Source organism: Chiloscyllium plagiosum, unplaced genomic scaffold (genome assembly GCF_037043375.1).
Source record: "Chiloscyllium plagiosum isolate Xiang-an unplaced genomic scaffold, Cpla_swu_hap1 HiC_scaffold_12, whole genome shotgun sequence".
Classification (NCBI taxonomy): Eukaryota; Metazoa; Chordata; class Chondrichthyes; order Orectolobiformes; family Hemiscylliidae; genus Chiloscyllium; species Chiloscyllium plagiosum.
This window is the reverse complement of record NW_028270150.1, coordinates 76339469-76358251: the sequence shown is the minus strand read 5'-3', so window position 1 is coordinate 76358251 and position 18783 is coordinate 76339469.

Sequence of the window (18783 nt, the reverse complement as noted above, 5' to 3'; positions counted from 1 at the left end):
CTGTGAATGAATGGTAATTACCATGATCCTGCTTCTTTATTTATGAACTCAGGTTTGTTTTTATAAATGCTATCCACTGCATGATAGATTCAATAAGAATTAAGCATTTTACAAGAATGGAACAAACTAGAACCATCAGCTCGAATCATAGAATCACTTACAGAGACAATTATAGGATAGACATATTTTACCGAAATGCCAGTTTTGAGATTTAATCAGACGTGATTGATGTGCATCTTAGATGTGGAGCAAACTACTTGTCTCATCAAGAGCTTACAGGTTTACGACAAATTGTGAACAAGTATAGCATTAGAACTGTTTTGTAAGCACCCTTAATGCTGGTTTGATTGAAGCCAGAGAAGTTTGATTATGTTATTAATGCAGTAAAAAGTAAATTAATGACTCTTCAGCTGATTAAAGATTCAAAGTAGAGGGAAGGAGTTTGCTGAGCTTCAAGTTACAGAACCTGAATTGGCCACCTTCTGTTTAATAAAGCTTATGTGTCAAGTGGTTCAATACATCATTTTTACATTATAGTGCACTATTTGCTGAATAATGTTAGGTTGAGTGACTCTCCTAATTTGCGCTGAGATTGCAATGCACTTTTCTTCCCCATTTAAACAAACTCTTGCTTAGTGCTTACATAGTTCAGTGTATCATTGCTGATTCAATGAGTAATCATCAGCACCACTTATGCGCCCACCTGTTAAATCTAAAGCCACACTTGCACCTCTTTTCTTCTTCCAAGGTGAGAAAGTTAGAGCTGGAATATGTTTCCACTTCAGTCACACCCAACCAGCATTCAGGTCAGGAGAAGTAAAGCTATACACAGAGTGATGTTCCCTCGACAAATCAGCAGCATGAGTATTTTCTCTCCCTGTTCCAGAAATTATGGTACCTTATACAGTAAATCTGATCTCCAGCATCTGCAGTCCTCACTTTCTCCACAGTACAATATAGCACTGGAACACAAGCCTGTGTCAATTCCTAATCCTTTTTTAGATGCATTACTTATTGCCCATAAGCAGTTTCTATCCACCTGTTGATCTCCTGTTCATGTGTCTATGAAGATATGCCTTAATCATGCCTACTTCCACCACCTCCACTGGCAGTGCATTCCAAGTACCTACCATCCTCTGTGTAAAATATTTTCCCTGCACTTCTCGAAATTTTCCCCCTCTCAGCTTGAACCTGTGCCCTCTTGTAGTTGAATTTTCCACTCTGGGGAAAAAGCCTCTGACTAAGCACCCTATCTATGCCTCTCATAATTTTGTAGCTCTCTATCTGGTAACCCCTCAGCCTCCATCTTTCCAGTGAAAACAATCTGAGTTTATTCAACCTTTCCTCATAACTAAAACCTTCCAGGCAAGGCAACATCCAGGTAAACCTTCTCTGCACCTGCTCCAAAGCATCCAGGGTGCTTCTGTCAATGTGGCGACCAGAATTGCAAACAATATTCCAAATGTGGCTTAAACTAAAGTTTTGTTCAGCTGTATCATAACTTGCCAACTTTTATATTCAATGCCCTGGCCAATGAAGGCAAGATTGAAACTTTATTGCTGGAACAGCACAGCAGGTCAGGCAGTATCCTTTGACAATCCTCCTTGCTATCTGCAACTCCACCAATTTTGGTGTCATCTGCAAAATTACTAAGCACACTGCCTCGTTTTCCTCTAGATCATATATATATATATATATATAAAACAAACAACATAGGTCCCAGCACTGATCCCTTCAGAACACCACTACTTAGCGATCTCCATTCAAAACGTAGTCTTTCACTGCTATTCCATCTCCTATGACTGATACAGTTTTGTACCCATCTAGACAACTCACCTCAGATCCCATGAGACTGTACCTTCTGTACCAGCCTGTCATGAGGTACTTTATCAATTACCTTACTAAAGTTCATGTAGACAAAATCCACTGGTCTTCCCTTATCAATCATTCTTGTCACCTCCTCAAAAAACTCTCAAGTTGGTGAGAGATGACCTTTCCAGCACAAACCCATGCTGCCTGTCACTAACCAGTCCATTCATCTCCAAATGTGAATAAATCCTGTCTCTCAATGTTTCCTCCAGCAGTTTCCCCACCACTGATGTCAGGCTCACTGGCTTGTGATTAACTGGGTTATCTCGGTTTCCTTTTAAACAAAGGAACAGCATTAGCCATACTCCAGGCCTCTGGAAACTTGCCTGAGGCCATATCTGTTAAGGCCTCAGCTAGCTTCTCCCTTGCTCCATGATTGGAGGTTAATACTGCGGAGATTATTGAAGCAATCTCAGTAGAACTCTGCACAGAAAATCGTGTCAGGTCAAAAAGTAGCACATCACATGAATAAAGCAACAAACTGAAGCCTGCTCACCCAATCTAGACAAAGCAGTACAGCATGGCAAATTGAGTATTCCAATTTTTTTGCATTAATGATACAATGTGAAATAAATTGGTATTGTGTACCATACTTGGGTGCAGTCCACGTGGCCTCAATATATCCCTTTGTGCTCGTGTCCTGCCAGTTCCTTTCAGCAACTCCAAAACTTCTTTCCATACTCCTCCCCAGTAACATTACTTTTCCTCTCCCTTTTCTCCAATCTCTAAACTGATAGACCAGAAACCTTTCTCTTTCCCTGTTACAAACCTGAACCTATATTCATGTAATTTGATAGCAATCCATTTTAAAACTTTGTGTAAAAGTGATCTTGCATTAAACTTAAATTATTCCTGTGACTTTTGTGCAAGTTGTCCAACAATAATTTCAATTAGTGGAAAATTTTGGTCACACCCAAGCCATTTTTTTAATAATAAAAAAAGTATTCCTTTTTTTTACAGAAAAGCGCAAAATTTGTGCCAAAAAGTACCTAAATCAATCAATCTGCAATTAAGATTGGCAATTTCATTCAGTTCAATGAAAGACAAATGTAATATTTCACACCAGACTCAGTTACTTTGCCATACAACTGTTCGCCATGCGTTACTTATCCCTAACTGTATTCACCTCATTAATTTGTGTTTTCTGTGCACAAAAGCAGGTCCTCATCTGCTGATGCTCAGTTCCGAGTTACTTTCTTGGCAGTTTTTGTCAGGTACGTGAGTTAGTTCCCAAGTCTGCCTCAGCTAGAGCAGGCAGCAAATGCTCACTTGTGGTGTAATCTTGAACCACACGATCGCCATCCAGCTAACTAGCCCTAACCATCTTGAAGTAAAACATACCTCTGATGCTTCCACATAACCTGACCACGTGTTTGAGATGTCAGATGGGAAGCAGACTAGTTTTTGTTCATGACTGCTGCGGTTCAAGCTGCTTCATTTCAGCACTTCCAGTCGCTGGCCACTTTCTGCCGTATGGGGAATCATCATGGGTCAAGCTGGATTGGTGTCGACATGGTGTCATTGTAAGGATGCTGCTTCAACCTGAAACCTTTTGTAAGTTTAATGTCTTCGTGTTTTTTGGCTTGAGGATCAGCATGAAGCAACAAGGATATCAGTGAAACAGCTATCAGTTCTTTGTTTAACCAAGCTGATCAAACTATCTTTCCAAACATAAAGAATTAAGAAATGGTTGCAAACTCTGCTGACTTTAAGCCTTTATGCACAGCTCTTTCTCTTGTCCAAGCTGATGTGATAAACTATGAAGGGGGAAATATGCACTACTCCCAAAAGCCTTTCAGTTAGAACATTTAGAAGTGGTAGATAAATGATCAGGAAAAATGAGCAAAGAAGATCCCTTGCCTATTCAGGCCACACTGTCCCTCACTCCAAGGTAGACTGTATACTATGGGATCTCTGCAAAATCACCCAACAAATATAAGAAGTTAGATTTCTGTGCTTTGTCTTCAGCAATGTTTCATATTGAGTGATAGGCCTCAAACACCAAGTCCCCTGATCTTATCAGTTGTGGATTAATATAACATCAGCCTCTTTATAATGCCCTTTATAATTTCCCCACAAACCTCTCAAATTGGTTGCTTCAGTATATTAAGGGTAACGGAGTTGATTGTTGTGAGTTCAGTGACTTTTTTTTATTCATGCATGGGATGAGGGTGTCGCTGGCTAGACCAGCATTTATTGCCCATCCATAATTGCTCAGAGGGCAGCTAAGAGTCACCCACATTGTTGTGGATCTGAAGACACACATAACCCAGAAAGGTAAGGATGACCGTTTCCTTCCCTCATAGATATTAGTGATTCAGATGGATTTTTCCAACATCGATAATGGTTTCAAGGTCATCATTAGACTCTCAATTCCTGATTTTTATTGAATTCATTTTCTGCTATCTGCCATGGCAGGATTTGAACCGGAGTCCCCTGAACATTGAGTCTCTGGATTGACAGTCCAGCAACAATACCACGAGGCCACTACCTCCGCATTGTGAGAACCATTGCAGATTTATCATTATTTTTTTCTTTTATCAATTTTGGTTTGGAATTGTGAACCCGTGTGCTGAAACCAATCTTTGGACTCTGAACAGCATGTTGTGTGACTAGAAAGGGACAGACAAGCTGGTGTTTGTTTGTGAGACCAGGCCTGGAAGTTCACTGCAGGTTGGTTCTTGATCAAAGTTCTTGATCTAGTTTGTTGAACCACATAGTAGATGTTTGCCATTCATGTGGTCAGCAACTAGGAATTAATGCCAACAAATCTGAGAGTGAATATGATAGTCAAACAGAGGGAGGAATCGCAGAGTCTGAACTGGAATTTTGGACTGTGTTTCTGAGAGAAGACATTTGGCTGTAGTTGCTACAGCATGACGAATTGAAAGCTCCTTGCCTAACCTTACCAGCAATTGGGAGTTCAGAGAATACCAATTAAGTTATAAGTATGACTGAATTTTCCTCAGAGTGAACTAAAAGGGTGACCCTAATCAACATCTTCAGAAAATCAAACAAGAAACCATTACATATGCCTGTGTTAAATGCATTGTGAAAACTGTTGAAGTAATCTGGCCAGTTTTGTTATTTTCTTTTATTTATCCCTTTACTATGTTTGTTTGTTTGTCTCTTTTTTGTGTGTGAATGGGGCTATAAACAATGGTTATCATAAACATCAATTGTTTAATTTATCTCTGCTGAAGTGACTACTTTATTACTAAATGGTGAAGACTTTTGTTTATTACAAACTCAGTATCTATTCACAGATATGGGATTAGTTATTCAAAAAGTCTGGTTAGGAAATACTGAGGTCAATTTTGAGGGTCTTTGAAGGTTTTAGTTTTAATATATTGCAAATGCAGATATAGGAAGGCTGACTTGATTTGGCTGGCTGTCTCTATATGGTAACATACACCTGATCAGATATCTGCAGACTGTCCTTGAGTGGGTCTTCATGATCTGTCTCTGATTCGGGTCTTCGTTAGATTTTACACATGGCCATTGATGGCAGACATCTGCTGTGTGTGCCTCAGGTTGGAGCAGTTTATTTGGAATAATTACTGCCTGCATTATACATGAAAGCATATGTTTCCCTGCTTCACCATCATCAGCCTCCTGAGGAACGACATGTGCTAGAATCTGTAAATTGAATCCAATTCTTGTGAACGGTGGTCATCTGTACATTGATTCACCCTGTCCTATTGCTTCTTGGAATTCCTGGGAGACAGAGTTCTCTTTGATCTTTCTCCTGCAGCTTCCTTTGCTGTTGCTCCTCTTTAATGAACATGACTTTATCAAAGTTAATATTGTTCAGTGTGTATTATACTACAGACCCACTGCCAGTTTGCTGTGATCTTGATTTACCAATGCTAACGTCACAAATATCAGGTGCCTATGCCCAAGCTGGAAGGTTGGTTGCAGGGGGTGAAAAGGGTGAATCTGCTTACAAACAGTTACGTTGCCCAGGATGAATTCCTTTCAAGCAAGATTTCCACCCTTATTGGGAGGAAATCACAACCTACAGCATTTCTGGTCAAAAGGATTAGTGTAGTGATCACTGCTCAGACTACAAGCAGTCCTATCACATTGAGGAGGTCAAATAAGTCCAGGAGCAGACTTCTCTGCAAGAGAGGGAAGGAATGGGTAGTGGGTGAAAGGAGGGAAATGACCCTAAGGAGACCTCTAATGAACCCACTAAGGAGCCGGTCAATGGCTATTTGCTCAGAATAAGCAGCAGGAATCCCCCACATTGACTGATCCCCTCCCCCCATAAATAAGATATGAGTGGGTGTGGGATGAAACTCCTAAGTGACCACAAGTGCAGTAGCCTATCCAGTACCTCCCTTGCCCCCTGTAAAATTTCATATGAGTCAGGGGCGCGTAGTGCTGTGAAGGTAACCCATTGGATTTTGCCTGCCCCTCTTACTTTCAAGCACAACAAAAAATTTAGCCCACATTTGTGGAGACCGGTGAATGAAGGTATTTCTACCTCGTGAATGCACTCACCTTGCTGCTACTTGATGTCAGCTGAGTCTCTATTTGTACACATTTGAGTTCATCCCATCTGTACCTTCTCCTACTACTGCATGAAGTAGCAGCTGTGTAAACATTACTCACCATGAGTGTCGGGGTGACTTGCTTTCAAAGTATCCAGTAACCCTTCAGTAATCCTTGTCTGTAAAATAGTTCATTTCCCATTTCAATCCGTAAGTAAACAAACAGAAAAATAAAAAGACAGTCACTTTATATTTCAATACTGCAAGTGTATCATTAGATGTTGAAAACAACATTATAATTGAAATATTTTGTTTTGCCTTAAGCTGGTGGAGGAATATTCATTACTGAGTAAACTTGTACATTTCAAACTAATTGTTACATAATAGTTAACAAGTAAAATACATTGGTCATATCTTACATGAGGGTAAAATATCCCTTTGGGAGATAGTTCAATAATGTGGGCAAAAATGTACCAATGTTCCATTAATATTTAAGCATGTAATGATGTCCTATTAATGCTTATTCGGCATGTACACTAGTTTTAATATGAAAAGCAAAGTAAATTCCTAACAGGAGAATTGAAACTAATAACATTTTCTGGAAATACAGAGAAGTATCCAGTTCTGGTCACTCTGTTATAGGAAGGATATTATTAAGCTGGAGATGGTTCAGAAGAGATTTACCAGGATGTTGCCAGGTGTGGAAGGTTTGAGTTATAAAGAAAGGATGGATAGGCTGGGACTTTTATCACTAGAGTGGAGGAGGTTGAGAGGAGACCTTACAGAAGTCTATAAAATAATGAGGGTTATAGATAGAGTTACTGATAGTTTTCTTTTGCCTGGAATGGGGGATTTAAAGATTAGGGGGCACATTCTTCACGTGAGTGGAGAGAGATATCTTTTACACAGGGGCAAATCTTTTACACAGAATGTGGGTCACGTGTGTAATGTCTTTCTGAGGAAGTGGTGGATGTGGGTACAATTACAACATTTAAAAGACATTTGGATAGGAACATGAATAGGAAAAGTTTGGAGGGATGTGAGTTAGGAGCAGGCAGGTGGGACTAGCATAGTTTGGGATTATCTTCAGCCAGGACTGGTTGGACGTAGGATCCATTTCCGTGCTATATGTCTGTATAAGTAGACAATTCCACCAAATCAGTCCATGTAACTGCCCACAGAAAGTGTCTTTGTGCTGGTCCTTTCATCCTATTCTTCCTTTCATCCATCTCCCATCTGACCGATTACATATATTTTCAAATCAACCCGTTCAAACATGTTATGGAGCAGGTGGGATTTGAACCTGGGTCTCCAGGCCCAAAGATAGGGACATAAGGACACAAATTCAAGAGATTGTTAATCAACCAGTTCAGAGATGTCATTACACACCTCTGCAGCAGCGTGGACTTAAACCTGGCCTCCTGGAATAGGGACATTACCACTGCGTCACAAGAGCATATTTATATTCTAGGTCTGGCACACAATGCATTTCACATGTGAAAGAACATAACAAGATTAATTAATTGACTTCCTGAGGGCCTGAAATATTGCCTATGACTGATGGTTGTTTGATCTCAAATCTGATGTGATAGAGAAGATTGAGCTGCTTCAATCTCGTCAGCTGTAGTTCTACCAGTAGACAAAATAATTACTGTTTTAATTGAGTGTAAAAGGAAAGGACAAGTTTGACAAAAATTAAATCTGTTTTTGAAGAGAAATCCATAGCTGATTTTTTTTCACCAAAAATATATTAATATTTTAGAATGAATTAGTGACATGCAATATATGAAACTGCAGGCTTGAGATTTGATTATCGGGGCAAGTACATTTGAATTCTCAACATGAGTAATGTTAAACCTTTCACACGTTATCTGATTTGCAACAATAGTCCACTGCATACTGAAGTATCTCAGTCAAATATAACAACAGCTTTTTATTCTCTCTTGAAAAATTGTCTCCATGGTAGCATACAGTTTCCCAGAGTATGGTCATCCTCCAACCATCTCCCAAGTGGTTATCATTCACATATTAGTCTTGCCTACAGACAAATTCTGGAAAAGATTTTCGGCTGGAAAATGTTCCACAAGTGAGGTGAGGCAAGGCCAGGAAAAGATTTTCACTTTAATGCATTGGGAGACAGGGATACAATTTTGGTCAGTAACAGCAAGAGTGGTGACTGAGAGGGACATTGTATAAGAAGGAATAAGTATCATTTATTTGCCGTTCCTGGGATTTGGTTGTGAATTATAGTGGGACATCTAGCTGTTGTGACTGTGTTTATGTAAATGCAAATCATCTTTTCTTCCCACGATTTTCCGATATTCAGTGGTGAAAATTTTATGTCAAACATGTCTTCTTATTGGACAGTCAGTATGACAGTAAGGAGAAGTTTGGGAACTGTAGAACTTTGAGTCTGATATCGGTTGGAGGTGATTCTGAAACATAGAATTTATAAGGCTAAAAATCACACAACAACACGTTATAGTCCAACAGGTTTATTTGGAAGCACTAGCTTTCGGAGCACTGCTCTTTCATCAGGTGGTTGTGGAGAATAACATTGTATGACACAAAATTTATAGCAAAAGTTTACACTGTGATCTAATTGAAATTACATATTGGAAAAGACCTGGATTGTTTGTTAAGTCTTTTAGAATTACCATGATGGTTTCAGTTCTTTCATATGTAAATCACAAATTTTTTTTTAAAAAGTTACATTCTCAAGTGAACTTTAACAATTAGTCTCATGTTGGTCCAGATAATGAATTGAAGGTGTGACCTTCCTGAGTGAGGCTGTCTGTGCCGCAATGGTCAGACCTATCCTAATCTAAAAAAATGGATTTAGAGAATTCTGGAGACTTGTGACTAGCAGTGTTCCTCGGGGATTGGTACTGGGTGTACTTTTGTTTATCATTTATATAAATGATTTGAATGAGAATATTGGAGGCATGGTTAGTAAGTTTGCAGATGACATCAAAATTGGTCGCATAGTGGACAGTGAATGCTATCTAAGATTATGAAGAGATTTTGATCAATTACGGCAATGAGATGAGAACTAGCAGGTGGATTTTAATTTGAATAAATATGAAATATTGTATTTGGGTAATACAAATAAGGACAGGATGTATTCAATTAAAACTGAACAAAGAGACCTTGGAGTGCAGGTTCATAGCTCCTTGAAAGTGGAGTCGCAGGTAGATAGGATAATGAAGAGGGCGTCTGGTATGCTTTCCTTTATTGGTCAGAATATTGAGTACAGGAGTTGGGAGGTCATGTTGCAGCTGTACAGAACATTGGTTAGGCCACTGTTGGAATATTGCGTGCAATTCTGGTCTCCTTCCTATCGAAAAGGTGTTGTGAAACTTGAAAGGGTTCAGAAAAGATCTACAAGGATGTTGCCAGGGTTGTAGGATCTGAGCTATAGGGAGAGACTGAACAGGCTGGGGCTGTTTTCCCTGGAGCGTCGGAGGCCAAGGGGTCACCTTATAGAGTTTTACAAAATTATGAGGGGCATGGATAGGCTAAATAGGCAAAGTCTTTTCTCAGGGGTCGGGGAGTGCAGAACTAGAGGGCATAGGTTTAGGGTGAGAGGGGTAAGATATAAAAGTGACCTTAGGGGCAACTTTTTCACACAGAGGGTGGTACGTGTATGGAATGAGCTGCCAGAGGAAGTGGTGGAAGCTGGTACAATTGCAATATTTAAGAGGCATTTGGATGGGTATATGAATAGGAAGAGTTTGGAGGGATATGGGCCGGGTGCTGGCAGGTGGGACTAGATTGGGTTGGGATATCTGGTCGGCATGAACGGGTTGGATCGAAGGGTCTGTTTCCATGCTGTACATCTCTATGACTCTAAAGGTAGGGCCTGGGTAGTGTTATAGAATGGAGAGATGTAATGGTTCATGTACATAATTCTTTGAAATTTATTTTGCAGGTCGACAGGTGGTTAAGAAGGCATTTAGCACGCTTACCTTCATTGCTCAGATCTTTGAGTAAAGAAATTGGGAGATCAAGTTGAGTTTGTACATGATGTTGGTGAGGAGTACTGTGTGTAGTTCTGGTCACCCTGCTATAGGAAGGATATTATTAAAATTGAACATGTTCAGAAAAGATTTACCAAGCTGTTGCTGAGAATGGAGGGATGAGATATAAAAATAGACTAGAAAGACTGGAACATTTTTCATTGAGCTGTAGGTGGATGAGGTGTGACCTTATTGAGGTTTATAAAATCATAAGGGGCATAGAAAAGGCAAATGTCAGGGGTCTTTTCCTTAGAATGAGGGAGTTCAAAATTAGGGGCCATAGTTTTAAGGTGAAAGGAGAAAGATTTAAAAAGGACAGGAAGGACCACATTTTTGTACAGAAACTCCTTCATGTGTGGAATGAACTGTCAGACAATGTGGTATATGTACGTGCTGTTACAATGTTTAAAAGACTTTTAGATACATTCATGGATAGGAAAGGTTTGGAGGAATATAGGCTAAGCGCAGGCGATAGGAACAGCCTAGTTTGGGAACATGGTCAGCTGTGGACTGTATGACTACTCAGAACTTGGGAAAATTAACTGTGGAGTCAATGGAAGTGAATGGAGAGATAAAGCCCTTTGTTACTATAACATAGATAGGAGCTACTCCATTCCTAAGGATTTTGCCACTAAGGAATATAGAGATGACAAATAGACATAAGGAACTTGAGAAGTCCTGAATGTGATTGTGGAAGTGGGAAGATGGAATTACCTGCCAATCTGCCTTCCCACCTATCTTCTCCACCCTCCTCTCTGACCTATCACCTCTATCCCCACCCCCATTCACCTATTGTATTCTTTGCTACCTTCCCCCACCCTCCTCTCTGACCTATCACCTCCATCCCCACCCCCATTCACCTATTGTACTCTTTGCTACTTTCTCCCCAGCCCCACCCCTCCCATTTATCTCTCCACCCTGGAAGCTTCCTGCCTCTATTCTTGATGAAAGGCTTTTGCCCAAAACGTCGATTTTCCCGCTCCTCGGATGCTGTGCTTTTCCAGCAACACTTTAATCTAAACCCTGGTGGGAAGGTGTGCCTCCTGAAATCAGTCAAAAATGAGTGGTGGCAGACCAAGGCAATCCCAGGCATTTAAACGTGTATACAATTTTGGAAAAGGATGCATTGGCGAATTGTATCAAATTATGCTTTAAGATTGAGAACAGTAAGGAAGGATAGTGCCCTACTGTCACAGGCACAAAATGCCGTCAATGACATTTGCCTTTGGCTGTCTCAACAGGGGAGGCATTAAATACAAGCTGCAGTTTTTGCACTGCCAATTAGCTCCTGGATTCGCATGTCAATGCACAGGGGCAGGAGAATCCTGGTTGAAAAAAGAACAATTATCAAACATCAGGATCAATTTAACTTGAGCTATTACAGCAAATAATATTCAAAGATTAGGCAGGAGAAGAAATGAAAAGCACAAAATGAAATGAATACATCAGAAAGAAGAATATTAGATGGATTAATCAGAAGGATGAAAAATAGGCTTATAAATAGAGAAAAAGGAGAGAGCCAGTAGAAATATATAAAAGAAGAAATATAATGAAACAATAAAATTGAAGATATGCAAACACATCAGAGATGAGAAGACAATGGAAGAGACATAACATACAGTGAAAATGTAGCAAAATATTCAAAGTTTGAAAAACAGAGAACAGAAATCAAAAGCAGATGATTTGGGAGAAGTTACAGTGATCAAATTCTGAAAACTATGGAGGTACAGAAATGAGAAATAAACAACATCAGGGTACATGACTACAGAATAAAAAGACAGTGGGACAGCATTGTTGGTATAGGATAAAATAAATACAATAGCAAGAAATGATTTTGAAACGGAAGCCACAAAATTCATATGGGTAGAGGTAAGAAATAAAAAGGTAAAGAAGATAATGGTAGGACTAATCTCACAGTAAGCTACCCTGTGGGACAGAGAATAACACAGGAGACATTATAACAAAGGCAGTGCATTATTCATTGGTGACTTCAACCTTCATGTAGATTGAGATAGTAACATTGGCAGAGGAAGCTATGATGAAGTCATTCATAGTGTAGTCAGGTAAGTTTCTTAGAACAACATGTTCTTGATATAACCAGGGATCGGGCTATTTTGGATCCAGTAATGTGTAATGAAGCAGGTTTAATAAATGATCTCTGAGTAAGAGATCCCCAAGGAAACAGTGACCATAACATGGTATAATTTATCTTTCAGTTTGACCGGGCCAAACTTAGGTCTGAAACAACAGAACTAAACAGAAATAAGTGTAATTGCAGAGGAATGAGGTCAGAGCTGGCTGGAGTGGACTGGAGAAAGGGTTGAGAAGCAAAGATGGTTGAAGAACAATGTCAGATATGTAAGAAAATTGTTCAAGTCTCACAGCAAAGATATACTTCAGCGAGCCATAAGGATTTTAGAAAGTGATTAAGCCAACCACAGTTAACCAGGGAAATTAAGGATAGCATCAGATTTTAAGAAAAACTTGTAATATGACAAAGCTGTGCCAGAAGTTTGAGAAAGTATTGAAAAGCAACAATTGCCAAAAAAAGAGAGAGGACAAACTTTCATGTTGGCTTTTTTACAAAGGAAATGGAGTGTAAAAGTAGAGAGGTTTTGTTGAAACTATATAAGTCACTAATCAGACCATGGCTGGAATGTGATGAAGTTCTAAGCGTCTTTATTTAAGAAAGATATGCTGGCATTGGAGGTAGTTCAAAGAAAATTCACTTGGTTGATGCCAGGAATGGAGAGCCAGACTTATGAGGAGATGTTTACGTAGATTGGGCCTGTACTCATTAGAATACAGGAAAATGAGAAGTCATCTTACTGAAGCATGTAAGATTCTTAGGGGACTGGACAGAGTAGGTGCACTAAAGTTGTTTCCATTAGTGGCAAATTCTTGGACCAGAGGGCATATTCTCAGAATAAGGGGTCGCATGTTTGAGACATAGATAATTACAAAAGTCTTCTCTCAGAGGGTACTGACTCTGTGGATTTTGACACTGCAGATGACTGCTGAGGTTGAGTCATTTAGTATACTCAAGATTGCAATAGATTCTTAATCGGTAAGGGAATCAAGGGTTATGGGGAAAAGGCAGGAAAGTAGAAATGAGAATGATCAAATCATCCATGATCTCACTGAATGACTGAGCAGACTCGATGGACTGAATGGTCTACTTCTGCTCCTACATTTGATGGTTTTAACAACAGAAGGTTAAAAAAATGTATGGATAATACAAATTGTCGCAAAATACTAGCATATCATAAAAGGTTGCACACAAAACATAGAAGCCATAAATACAAGATGGGCACTCATGAATCTATAAAAGAATTCAGTCGAAATACACAGAATGTGGGCCTTATTACCACATGGCATTGTTGAAGTGCAAAGTATTGAAGCATTTAAGGGTGAATTTGTTCAGAACACAAATTCAAATTGAACATAATATTATGCTGATAAGGTTCAATGGAGTAAACTGGAGGGGCTTATAAGGAGCATAGACCAATCAGACCAGATGTTCTGCCTTTGTGTTGTCAATACTTTGTAATTGAGACAAACAATGGGAGGAAAATGATTGCCATTAAAAAAAACTTTGTCAATAAAATTGTATAAACACCTTTTCCACCCTTTCCACTGGCAAAATCCATACTAAAATATGCTGCTTTGTGACACAGATAAATTTTGAGGACAAATTTCAGAATTTCAAAACTATCATTCATATATCATTATGTTTTGTGAAATTATTATAAAGCAGCTTTAAAAGCACATATATTGTACCAATGGCTGAATATTCTGCAATGCTTTTACCATATCACATGACACTAAATTGACACTAAAAATAGGTAAGTGAAGTAGTCCTCGATGTATGTTATGCGGCAGAATATTGATGATGAGCAGCAGTCAGCATCATTACTTATTCTCACAGGAGATCACAAATAACTAGGACAATTACTACAGTGATCAAAATACCACAATAGATCATGTGGAATTTCACACACCCACCCTTGGTGTCCAAGGTAACAACATTAAAGGAGCAGCTTTGCACAATTTCCATAATGTAACAGTGTTAAGACCTTTTTCTGTTCGCTTTAAGCCTCATGTACTTGCAGTGAGCTATCATTTTGGTGCTGCCACTGAAAGTGATCTTATTTGGTGCACTTGTCAATTATTGAAAGCTTTCTGAAAATAGACCAGAAGAAGAAAAATAAGATGGACGGCAAAGTCTGCAGTCCTTACCAATAGTAATCTCCACTCTTCTTTCTCCCTCCTTCAAGCTCTATTTGATATGAGACGCCTGAATTTATGAACAGTACAACTTAACTTAGTGCAAATCTCAGCTGCATACTAGCAGAGACAGAAGTGCTTCAACAGAAAAGTACTGATGTGATAGCATTTTTCTGCTAAGCAATAGGAGACATGTAATGAGATATGGCAACAGCTGATAAGTATTAACATGGGATAAACTAACTTATGAAAAATAACAGGACAGCTTATAAAATAAATGCAGTCCACAGATCATCAATATTGCAATTTTTGAAACGTTTTGAAAAATAAATTTTGGTCATTTTTTTTTCCTCTTTTCGGATTGCAAATCCAATGAACTACAATTACCATGATGATAAAGGGTTTTGTGCGTCATCTGCCTGTATGAATCATTATAGCCAGATAATTATCATGAGAATTATAATTTTCGTGCAGGCAGTGGAAGAATAAGTGTGTGGGTGGTGTAAGTGTGAGCACAAAGTGGGAGGGATGGCACATATAAAAAAAATACACTGTGTATGTGTCAAGCAAGTGACTGTGCTGTCAAATTTGATCTAAGACTTTGAGCCTTTCAACTTATTCCCTCTTCACTAATAACAATTAATTTCTGCATTGCTCAATGCTGCAGAAATATATTGTCTGAGTCTTTCTTCAGGACTGTATCAAAGGTACAAATGCATTGTCTACATGGACCTGAATTTTTTTTTCTTGATCTTTTACTTAACCTGCTCATTAAAAAATGAGGTGAGCTGTGGAACTCATGGCAGTGTCAATTTCCAAACGATAACTGGCTGCCTCATTGCTGTTTTACCTCACTTAAATTGAACTGACCATGTGGATAATTAGCAGAGAGAACTGTCTTGATACTGCACAGCACTAAGAGACATTATTGCTCTCATCGCATGCTAGTGTACTATCTTTCTGTGAAGCTGGTTGATATCAGTACGTTTGCTTGATGCGATGACAGAACTATTCCTGTCGCTTGTTTCCCTGTGCTCCTCGTTACACAACAGCTTTTTCCACAGATAGTTCTGTTGCTTCCTACATAGCATTCTAGTATTGAAAGCAAGTGCCTGAATTTTGTCACTAACATTTCTCTTGTCAGTCATTGAGTGCTACAAACCTTGAGAAAACTGCTCAAAATAGCTTGGAGATGGACATCTTTCAACATGCTGGAGACGAACATGTATTGTAATGTAGATTTTAATTTTAATACTGTGTTTAAATATTCTTTTTTTTATTTTTAACTGGTTATAGTCATATCTAATCATATTGTGTCACCCTGTTATGTGCTGTAGGGGATTGATGTTGCATGGATGGATGGGTGGATGAATGGATCTCTTTTTTGTTTTCTAGGTTTATTGATAACATATCACTTTGCTTTAAGCTGCTATGTTTTTTAAAGTTTTGAACTTCCAAAATTTGAATGTTTCAGCTCCAACTTTATGACAATAGACATGGTGTATCCTGGGGCTGTCAAAAATATTCCTGTGAAAGAATGGATTCATATTGATGACTTAACACTGCTCTTGGTGTCACACACAATGAATAAAAGAAAATGACAAACTCAAGTTTTGCAATTCTTCTCAGGAGCCACTCACTCGGTGTCCAATGAAACAGAGTGCTGTGTGTTCAGGTTGCACTCCAGATGGGTCGAGCACATTAACAACAAAAACGACCACAGAAATTGCTGGAAAAGCTCAGCAGGTCTAGCAGCATCTGTGAAGAGAAATCAGACCTTCCTCAGAACGGACCCGAAACATTAACTCTGAATTCTCATCACAGCAGCCAGACCTGCTGAGCTTTTCCAGCAATCTCTGTGCTTGTTTCTGATTTACAACATCTGCCATTCTTCTGGTTTTTATTTAGTCGAGTGGGTTATCCAGGCTGACAGTTGAGTGCGCTATTCTGAGGGTGTAAATCATGAGGTAAAACATTAAAGCAAGATCACACTGTCTTTTAATGTGTGTGTGAACAATTCTGCTGCACCATTCACAGAACAGCAGGGATGTTCTCCCAATGTATGAGGGAATGTTTACTCATAAACCAAATCACATAGAAGCAAATTATTTGGTTGTTTATCTCAAGACTCTTCGTGGGACCCAGCTTTGTTCAAAATTAATGTGTGGTTCCTACATTGCACTGATAACTACATTTCACAAGAATATTTCGTTGGTCATAACACACTGAGGGATGTCCTGAGGTCATGAAAGGTGATTTTTTTATTTGTATCAGTCCTAAAGCACAGTACACATTGTACACAATGTAGAAGTGTTTGACAAAAATAACAGCCCTGTTCTGACAATTCCCATTACTGAATTTTCACATTTTCTTCACTGAGTATCGATAGCTAACCCAGTCTGGGAGAATTGCCATCAGAAAGTAAATTGTTTCACTTAGTTATGAGCCATGCAGGATTTCTGAACCTCTGAATTCACAGGCATTTTCAAAACATTTCCCCTCATGTAGGCATAAGAAAGAAAACAGTGAGAAAATAAACAGTAACACTTGCATATTGAGAATGAAGGTTGGGCATGGGACTATGATAACATTTAACCAGCTACTACTTACAAAATGAAAAGAGTCTATAAATATCAATACCCACAGACAAACACCTCAGTTACAGGCCAAAAAGCTTTCTCCAACACCATGGGTCTTGCTTATGATGGGACTGAAAATAAACTAGTATCAGAATGTTAATTCAAATTAAGCTTGGGCTGAACTCATTTTCAAATCTATTCAACTGGCTGCTATCAGCTAAAATAAACTTGTACTTTGATTTTTTTTGTACAAGATGTTATTAGTCTGCAAATGCACAAGGCTTAATGTTCATTTATGTAGTTGAACTGTAACCATGACAACACCATTTGTGAGAAAATATGAGTTAAGTTTGATGTCATATCATCCAATCACAATTGAATGTACAGCTTGTGACTAATATGGATACATGGCTTCACTTTCACATGAAATCCCAAATAGTTTGAAATTACTGCTTCTCGGGCCTAGTTGCAGAGGTTTTTCCATGTCGGGCTTATTTTAATTTCAATGTCTATTCCAATCTGTGCCTCCACACTTCCAGCCCACCCTGATTTCACCGTCCTTACCACTTCCCCCTTGTACAGCATGAATCATTCATTTGTTAAATGTGTAGGTTGCTGGCCTACTGTCTCTGTCAGCCTCTGTCAATGCAGCCTTTGATCTCAGAGATGTATACATCTATTTTGCTCTATTCATGTGTGCAAGAGTACACCCCCACCCCCGCAAATAATTCTGAGATTGCGTCAGTCACTGTGGGACTGATAGCAACTGCAACATTATTTATCAAGGCTTGATTATGAGAGATGGCACAACTCTGTAACCACAATCCCATTAAGTATTGACTTTCTGTGGTGCTTCAAGGCAGAAGTAAAAAGAGAGAGAGGTATAAATGCCCATCTCACATTACATGCTGGTACCTACGCTCTAATACCACAATTACTGTACTACTTAATGTCGTGTTTACATGCATTCAGATTATTCCTCAGGGCTACCTGGGTGGCCAACATTTCTACAAGGAACTGATGATAATAAGTTAGCATAACTCTGCCATATTCTCCTCCTTCCTGATCCAAATCACGTTGGCTTCCTGGCATAAGGTCAAAAGAAATCTGCCCCATTGATTTGCGATGATAATGTACGGGAAGATCACTGCTTGGCATGGGGCTTTGTGACCTTTCGAAATAAATATTATACCTCTTCTGTTCAGATTCAAAATTGGCTTATTCACTCCAATTGAAATGCCTTTTACCCAAAATAGCTCTCACAGCTTAGATGACTTTATAACCTGCTAGTTTTCTGTTCTAATGTAAGGGCGATAAACACCAGTGACAAACTGGAACCTGTGCTGCACATGCTTTGAAACTACACAAAAAACATAAAGCCAACTGATGCCGGCACAATGGTGAGAGTGACCTCCCTTTGTGCTGTAAGTTTTATGGGCTGTTGTGTTGAAAGGATTTGCTACATTTCAAAGGCAGTAACAAACATATCACAGTAAAGACTGTTTTCTGTTCTTTTGTTTTTCAATCTCCTGTTTCAGTATCTTGCTGCACTTTCTACTCTTGTATTATTTCGTCTGTTCAATGTATTGAAGA